The 9,617-nt window shown below is 41.0% G+C and overlaps 1 protein-coding gene across 2 annotated transcripts in view; it reads right to left on the minus strand.

The window, feature by feature from the left end:
- The window catches only part of ankle1 (ankyrin repeat and LEM domain containing 1), a 73,491-nt gene that overhangs the window by 34,377 nt on the left and 29,497 nt on the right, over positions 1–9,617 (minus strand). The window lies entirely within an intron of this gene.

Genomic DNA, 9,617 nt, shown 5'->3' on the forward strand with positions numbered 1-9,617 from the left:
AGGTGTTGAAAAAAAAAGGTGGGGGGTTAAATTATAGTTCATTGAATACATGGAATTTGTAGACCCCCCTCTACAATCATGTTAATTCTCTGTTGCTGTCAGTATCATATATGCATAACCTGACTACCATTGGTTGTTCTTTAATGTTAGGTGCAGGTTTGACTGACAAATGGCGAGCAGACCATAATATTTTCATCATGCACTCAATATTTCTTTAAAAGTGCTTTTATGTGCTAATCTTTTGAGAGCTGCTTCCTGACGGCTTTCTAAAATTAGCAAGGAAACGCCCATTATTTTAATATTTTATTAAACTAGCCCTTAAAATCAACTGTAACTCCAAATGGAGTGCTTTGGAAAAGTGATGACAGATCCCCTAGGTTGCTGTTGTATGGCTTGCAGAGTGATTTGTCACTTTTCTTCTTCCCATTTTCTTAAATATATAGTCAAGGGTGGTTCCCAAAACAAAACATGACCATATTTTCAAACCTTCTGCATCTTGACACATGTGGCCTATTGAAAAAAAAAAAAAAAAAAAAGGCCCAGTCGTTGCCTGCTGGCTCTCTGACTCACTCACACAGGCTCCATTCTTCCAGGCCATGAATTGCAAGCTGGGAGGGGGGGCTTTTTAAGCCTATGTTAAAGAGTGTATTGGTGCAGACAGTGCACAAGTTCAGCTGGAAAGTTGGAATGAATGTAGTCGTGTGTAAACTTGTGCAAAGACTGCAGCTGAGTATGCTTTATGTATTTTAGAACATTGCAGTTTGTGTGGTGTGTGTGTGTGTGTGTGTGCGTGCATGCGTGTGTGTGTGTGTGTGTGTGTGCGCAAAAGTCTGAGGAGCCAGCTGCGTTCTATGGATTTAGGGGTTGTGCATGCATTTGGTGCATGTGACAGAGAGAGATAGGCGGGAGACCTACAGAGACAATATGTCAGGATGTGTGCAAGAATGTTCAGACAGATGACCCCATGCACCCTTTCCTCAACCCAAAATAACGTCCTTGCCACATCCCATAAAATAAGTTTGCAGGGTATCTGAACAACCCTAAAAACCGCCAGTGAGTTTTGTTAACATTTTTGTCTCTGTAGCAATAAAGAGTAAGACCAGAGAATGGTTGTGATGACAAATAAAACAGAAACGTATTGCTGAAAGTGGTACTCATTAAAAAGTAAGGTTTCATTGTTTGGTTGCTTACTTAGTTTGTGACAACTTCCATGATAATTAGCGATGATAAATGTTAGTTAAAACATTACCTGTACAAAACAAAAGTTAAATAATGAAAATGATATTCCAACCACATAAATATATGTAAATCAATTTTTACATAAAAAGGATAAATCTTACACAGTTAATGATTAGTAAAAGTTTTTCGCAAATCTGTTTTGGATGATGTCGTGCTGCACTTCCTCTCTAGGGTGTACAAATCTTCCCCTTTGACTCTTGTTTAAAATAAAAATGGTATAGGACTAAGGTGGGGCGCAACATTCTTGTGCCCCAAGTTGGCAGTCAATCGACCACAACTGGCTGTGACCTCAGCTCCATAGTGAGACGGTGGTCTTAAGTAAACAGCTCTCAGAATTCGGAGCAGTTCAGGATGTATTTTGCCTCTCAGCCAAAGTCAGTTTGGATAAACTCCTACTCAACCATAACCCTGATGAGGATGTGCAGAAGATGTGTGGACAGTATTGTGAAAACCTCTCAGTCAGGGAAAAAGTCCCCTGAGAATAGGCCTAACATTTTACATTTCAAGAATAATTTACCATTAAGTGATTTTGTAGCTGCTTTTTTAAAAAAAGTGAGGGACGGTAAAATAAGGTAAAATTCCTGTCTTATGTACATTTTTCGCTCAAATTCAATACTGTATGACGTGATTTGAGCATCAAAGCCTCCCATTGATTCCGTTCTTTTATCTCTCAGTTACTGTGAAATTCTGTTACGCATTCCAACATGACCATGTTGAAGCCTTAAACCCAAATGCTTTCCACTACTTGCACCATAAGGCCCTAAATCACAGCAGCTCACCTTTGTGCCAGCCTAAGGCACAAAGCGACATCCCCCACCTTGCATTTTGTACTTTGTAGCCTTTGCCAAAGTCTGCCACTCCAAATCTCTTCCTACCCTGCCTCCTTATGGTTGCAGCGCTCAGAAGGCACAGACCATCAAGTCACGCCATCTGCTTCGGTGGGACATGCAGTGGAAGAGGGGTGCGGGCCTCCTACCTACGTCAGCCGTCTTCCTCCCTCAAGCAAATTATTTCTCCTTGCTTCACCGTCTTATTCCCTCTACCACTCCCTCGTACTCTATTTCTCTTCTTGAAAATAAATCCTCCCGATAATTTTCAAGGGATGAAGAGTTGGAATTATCAACTCCCGTTGCCATGACAACCGTAGCCAACTTTGGATTGGACATGGGAGAAGAGGAACGGGGGGGAGCAGGGGGTATTTAGCTGGGGACTGTGAGCTTGTGGGGGAGTCAAAAAGACAGAGTAGAGGCATTGTTGCATCGGCATTCATGGTGTCAGCAAACTAGAAGTAATTACTTGGCTCTATTAAAGGAAAGCGTTAAACACTTTTTTGTGTTGGTGCATACATTAAGATCTCTCAACACAACATGACTTCAGAATGGAATAACGCTCATATTGTCATTTGAGCAGAATAAGTATCGATTTTTTTTTCCGGCACAACAGTAGCGTGAGTGTCAATGAAACCACAATTAGAAACATTGTTGTAATTCTTTAGAGATAAATGCTCGGAACTGTCTAGTAGATTTTATTTCAGATAGTTAGCCAGCTTCTACATGCAACATTCCTGACTGTCTTCTGATGTACCTACATGTTTTCAGCTTCTTATCAGGCCGTCACAGCGTTCTCTGTAAAGCACAGACTTGATGACATATTTTACAGTAAAACGACACAGAGAGGCACACACATGCGGGGAGATTGTTTGGGGATGGTTGGAGGGGAGGTGGGGGGGACTACTGACACCTCAGACTCCACTTCACAGCCAGTCAAGGAAGAAAGTGAGCAAGCCGCTAAGCCTTTCCTCCCCGCAGCCGCCTGCAAAGCGGAGATACCGTTACCGTTACCGTTCACATTTGGACGGACACAACACTGTGTGCATGCCTTGTTCATGTTTAAGGTTTCTATCTGTTTTTGCAATTGTCTATCAAGAAAGAACTTTCACTTTGTAGTAGTTTGGTTAAGGTCAGAATTATTTGTGATTTGTTAAACAGACCAAAATAACCAGAAGTCTCTGTTGCAGGGGCTGTACAGACTAAGTGGTCGACTTGTCGACACGTCTCCTCCACAGTAACATTTTTGGCTTGAGGAGGAGGGACAAAGCACAGGTGCTTGGAGCTGCAAATGAGTGTGTTGAGTGAAATTATTCCGTCAATTTATACGGGAAGTATTTTATCCACTCCCCCCTCCCAAAAAAAATGCACTTTCTGTCATTTTTATTTAAACTCTCAGTTTGACCTGACAGTAATGCAATGGTTTAAAAAAAGAACATGATTTCAGTTTTGATTGTTTTAAACATTCCAAAATAAATCATTAGTTTGGTAATATTATTATAGTAACACTCCTACTACGGAAAAGTCAAGCTACCAAAATAGCAGCTGCAGACAACGGCGGGCTTGCTTACAGGACACGCATTGCTTTGGTCAGAATCACAGCCCACAATGTAACCCAGAAACCTATGCTTGGATGCTGACTATTATAAAATGGGAAATCAAAATTGACACTAAACGTTTTTGAGCTGGCCATATTTTAAAACGTACGCCAGGATTATTTACATGAGCAAACCTTGAAAGATTTTAGAAGTGAGCTGCCAGGAGGAACAAGACAAACATTTTCCAAGACACAAGGGCCCTATTTGGATGTAATGGTGTGTACTCAGAGAGCAACGAGGCAATAATAACATAATCAAACATGGTGTGATATTGTTTGTCTCTTGAGCGTCAACTGTTGACAGCAAACATTGAAGACCTCTAATTCAGCAAGTAACCAAACAGAAGGAAAAACAGTGGTGGAAAAGTCTATAAAAATGAAGACTCAAAAGGGAAACAGCTGGAGTCAGCATACGAACCAAATGGATAACAAGAAGGAAGTCTGAGTGACTTGTCCAAAGCGTACTCTCATGACTTATGCACTTTCATGTTGCATTATATTTAATTATAGATCATACTGGGGCAGCCCCCGAACACTGCCTGCTTGCCTCACAGGTACAAACAGTTAAATAATTCAGTAGGAATATGTCGGATAGGATGCAGCGTGAATACAGCTAGAAAGAATAGACTCGCTCGTATTCAACTCTCTTATTTGTCTTGCTTCAGGACAAAATGAGGATTCAATGGCATTACTGAAGTTGCATTTACAATATTTGTACATCTTTCAGGGAACCAATTTTCAGCAGTCTCTTAACTTAACTGAGTCCAAAGTACACAGCATGAATACAGCTAGAAAGAATAGACGCGCTCGTATTCAACTCTCTTATTTGTCTTGCTTCGGGACAAAATGAGGATTCAATGGCATTACTGAAGTTGCATTTACAATATTTGTACATCTTTCAGGGAACCAATTTTCGCCAGTCTCTTAACTTAAGTGAGTCCAAAGTACACAGTATGACAAGAGAGATACACATTTTATGTATTTATGCTGATGGAATAGTAGCTACAGATATGTGGATGGATGGATGGATGGATGGATGGATGGATGGATGGATGGATGGATGGATGGATGGATGGATGGATGGATGGATGGATGGATGGATGGATGGATGGATGGATGGATGGATCGACGGACAGACGCAATAGATGGACAGTCGAACAGGCGGATGTACGGAATAAGGATAATAATTATAGAAATAATGCATTTACGGTAGCTTAAATTCCCATCCTTGTATTTCCAGCTGGCTCACAGCAAGCAACATTAAAAAGCAATTTAACCTGAAGTGACCAACGTTTCCACCAACATTTTACTTCCATTAGAAATGATTAACCCTGCTCTCGCTTGAATTTCCACTACATGAAGCATGGAGGAGATGGCAATAGCTAACAGCTATGTGAATAGCGTGACATCAAACTAACACTGTTGCACACAAATAGATACCTAAGTCAACTGAAATAATATCTACAAGGTAGTGGTAACAATGAAATGTTCTGCCACATGTCCGAATACGAGATAGAAATAACATATAATCTATAGGACAGCCAGCAAAATGAAAGACAGCGGTACTGGGGGATAGAGTGACAAGCGAGCAAGAGAGAGGAATGGATGCAATGAACAAGAAGCATCCAGAATGAATTCCCTGAGATGGTCATGCATGGCTGAACTGAATTGGCCTGGATCGAGGAGGTGAAGCCTGGGTGGGGGTTTGAGGGGCTTCTACACGTCCAGCTGGACAGAAAGACGACAGAGAGCGAGAGGCCCCCGGGTGCTGACAGGTGTAGGCCTCCACTCCAGCTGAGGCCTCAAAGCTGACCTGGATATTTGGATGGCTCCCTCTCATGTTCGCCATCTGATTTAATAAGGCATTTTGAATATGCAGGTTGCAATTAAACTTGCCGCTTTTGAAACATTTTGAAATGTTAAGGCTTTGTTTTGTCATTCACACAATATAGTGAAGTGCAACAGAACGCACCTAAGGCTTGGTGCACTTATAAAAAAAAATGTTTCTTTAAAAAAAAAAAAGAAAAAAAAATCAATGACAGAGCCCACACATAAGTAAATAAAATGAGGTAAACGTTTTGGTCATACTGTGTGTGGTCTGCAGCAATTATCCCAACATAGAACACCACAAACATGCAGGATTATTTCCCATCATAGATCTAATAACAAAGTCCATAAAAGAAAACCTCACATGCTTACTTTCATAGAAAAAAATGACATGCCACTGACTTATTCATCACGTAGGGCTTTTCAGAAGTCTGAGCAAATAAAGTCACCTGGCCAATATGATGTCTGAGAATCAGAAAATATACTGGAATTGGAGTTGATGTGGGCTTTTAAAATAAGACAGATCTCTCGAGCTTTTTTTTTTGCCCCTCACAACAAAAGCAAACATTCTCAATTTGGATTGACACTGAAGATACACATAAGATAAATGACATTTTTACACCTAAATGTGTTGACTCTCTGCTGCTTTTATTATTAGCAAATTGTATTGCTCTAATCAGCACAATTGAACCAAACAAATGTTCACACATACTGCACAGCTTGATATCACTCTAAGAGTGTTGATTTTTCACGAATATAATTATCTTCAGATGTTTTTTTTTTTTTTTAATTCAATCTCATTAAATTGTCTATGTGTAGCCATCGGTGTTTGTGAATTTTATAATTAGTGCATTTAGCGCTAATCGAACTCTTCTTGTTGAATTTACCGCCAGTCATCTTTTCAAAAGCTCCTGTGTCATATTTTTCTATCTTACTCTGGTCTTTTTAAACGTATTAACAACTGGCAATCATCTGAAAGAGATTCACAATTTTCCAATTAAATGAAAACACCAAACGCACATTTGACTAAAAAGTGATTTGTTCATCTTCCTTTCAATGTACGATTATTTGAAACGTTGAAAAAATAATAATTTGCCTCACTGCCTCATTATGTGGTGACTCTCAGCATGACAAGTAAATGAGTGTTGCAACATGACAAGTTAAGATAATAAGGTCAGAGCTGCTGCGCAAAAACGCTGGCTAGTTTTTTGTCATCTGACAAAGTACGACATTAAACAATGAATTAGAGAAACATAAAAGGGTGCAAGCAGTGTTGCAATTAATCATAAGATGGAAAAAAATAAAGTAGTGAATGTGCTTAAAAAGTGCTAGTAATTCCTTCTAGAGAAAACATGTATACATTTATGATGCAAATATTTGGCATGGGCCATATAAAATAACAGAGTTAAGTTCTTGATTACACATGCAGAGGTAAACATTTTGTCTTCATTGGCTTGGTGCCACACCAATCTGGTTTCCTGTGAGGAAATCTGTGAGAACACAAGCTGTATGACTTATTATGATTGGGAAGGGCCATTTTGCTTTAGCCGTTAAATATGAGAGCAGCATGCAAGCTTGTGCATCCACGCATGCTCCTACCCAAGGCAGACACACACCACTTGAAACGAGCTTCTCACGCTCATGCACCCGGCCGACCACCCATACTCATACTCATGTGGATATTATCGGTTGTGCTCAGCTGAGGCTCCAGGCTTGTCCGGTCCCTGTGGCGTGGTGGTGACCAGGGGAGGAAGAGCTTATCTGGGCTCCAGGCCCCCCTCCCTTGGCCCCATGCCTTGGCTCCAGAAGCTGGGAGGCAGATGCCATGCGGGCTCCCAATGTGGCCTGTTACTGCTCACAAAGCTTGTAGCGTTTACTGCCGAAGGGACACGTTTTTGAACCTCATAGGATATCTTTGTGTCCATGTGTATATGTGCAGAGGATGAAGGGAGCAGCTTTCAGAAGGATCAAATCCCCATTTTCACACGGATCAGGGCTCAAAAAGGACATATTAAGGCCAATTATTTCTCTCGCACCTTTATTTAAGCCTTGGATAACCTGGACAAAGCTCTTTTTGATCAAAGCAGAATTAGAAAGAAAAGGAAAGCAGTTTATGAACAATCAACCAGATCATCACATCATCTCTCATGGACACATTGCATCATCTTCATTCACAATAAGCCATTTTCTTTTCTTAGCCCTAACAAAGGCCAGAACAGGTGTTTGTTGGAATGTGCAACTGAAAATCTCCACGACTCTTGTAGCTAGTTAACGGCTCCGGAAGGTTTCTTTCGTCTCAGAGAATTATAAGCCAAGTGTTCACAAAACACGATTCTAAATATAGGGATGGAACATGAAACAGATTAACGCCACACAGTGATGGCTCTGGAAGACGACGGGCGGCATGCAGCTTTCTTCCCACTTTGAGTGGCACAGCTTTGAACCCCACGGATTGAATTCAGTGAGTAAATATCTGTGGGTGTGTACGTGTCTACCTAGGAGCCTCAGTGTGTATCTTCTCGTAAGAACCAAGGGTGAATAACAGTTCAGGGTTTGGGGCAAATCCAGTGCCTTCAAATGTCTGGTGGATGTCTAGGGCGCGCGACGCAATGCGGTACAAGAAATATGACGCTACTGGAGTTTTTTTTTCCCAGGGTGAACATCTTCTTGGCTGTTTAAAGGTATTATCGACTGCCATTTTATCCTTAGGGGAGAACCATGTAGTGCAGATTTACAAAGACACCCCCCCCTTTCAAAACAGTAAACGTTTTGACGTTCTCAAACCCCGGTTCGTTCGGCGAAGACTCGGCGTGTTTTAATATTGAATTCTTGCCTTTGATGTGCAATCACACATGCGCATGCCCACCACTCGCACAATTACACAGACACAATGCATTTGCTGAGATGGAGCGACTGCGGTATGTTTGACCCATTTTGCAGAGGCAGGCTTTTGCTTTCATAACGATGGAGTGCGAAGGAGCGCATGTGTGTATGAATGCATATCCAGTAGCTTGCAACAGGGTGATGTACCACGGTAGGCTTTTTAAATCTTGAAAAGTGCCTGTTTGGTTAAAAAGAAAAACGGCCACTCAAAAACATGCCATCAAGTCAAAAAATTTCAAAGCTGAGAATATTCCTATAAGTGTCATAATCATTTTGCTAAATGGTTACGTTGTATTTAATGAACTGACGTGAACATGTTCCTCAAGCGTTTATTAAGCGTTCTCTCACAACAGTGGAGGGGTGTCGCTGACGTTATATTCTGTGTCACCATAGCGTATTTCCTTATTCCTGCCACTTCCCGTTAAGGATTTGAGACAAACGGAACAGGCACCTTGCCTTGAAGCTATCGCAGTAACCGTCCCACAAAGTCAAAAAAAGAGGTAGGAGAGGTCATTATGGTGGGGGGGTTGCAAGTGCCACAAAAATCAGGGAGCGGCGGCCGACCCTTGCAGCGCATCTTGGCAGCAGTCAAGTGAATGTGAAAACAAGAGAAAGCTTTGCGGAATATTGATTTAATGCCGCAGCCGGAGCAGGGGAGGGCGGCAAGATGTGCACTCCAGATTACTTGCGCTCTATTTCCCACTCATACAGAACCTTGAGTTCCTCAGCCTCCACACTGTAGAGAACCAAATGGAGCTCATGAGAAGATGTTCCATCATTGTCTTTTGTGTAGTCCAACTGTGTCGAAACCATGAAGGATGAGAACAAAATATACAGTGCATGTAAAATAATGATCTCTTTGTTTATCTGGAGAACATCAAGGCATCTCCTTGGCGATTGCTTGTGCCTTTCAATTAGCTCCGTGCCTTTTAAATAATAAATGGCTTCAGACTTCATTAGCATCAAACATAAATTAGGACGCTTGGTTTAAGTCTATCCAACCTATGCGTGATTTTATAGCGTCAATTAGTTTCATTGAACTCAAAAGCTACTGTTGTGATTGCTTGGCATCTTATGTGAAAAATAAAAAATACTATTTGACAATATTGTTATTGTTGCAATAGTTTATATAGAATAACTCCAATGTTAAACGTGTCCTGAGGGTTCTTTTAAAATACAAAAATGATGACACCAAATTAATAAAAATACAAAATGGCCAATTCAAGAAGACAAATAATAAAATG

The sequence above is a fragment of the Syngnathus floridae genome, chromosome 13, assembly GCF_059516105.1.
Source record: "Syngnathus floridae isolate MCC-2025c chromosome 13, RoL_Sflo_1.0, whole genome shotgun sequence".
Taxonomy (NCBI): domain Eukaryota; kingdom Metazoa; phylum Chordata; class Actinopteri; order Syngnathiformes; family Syngnathidae; genus Syngnathus; species Syngnathus floridae.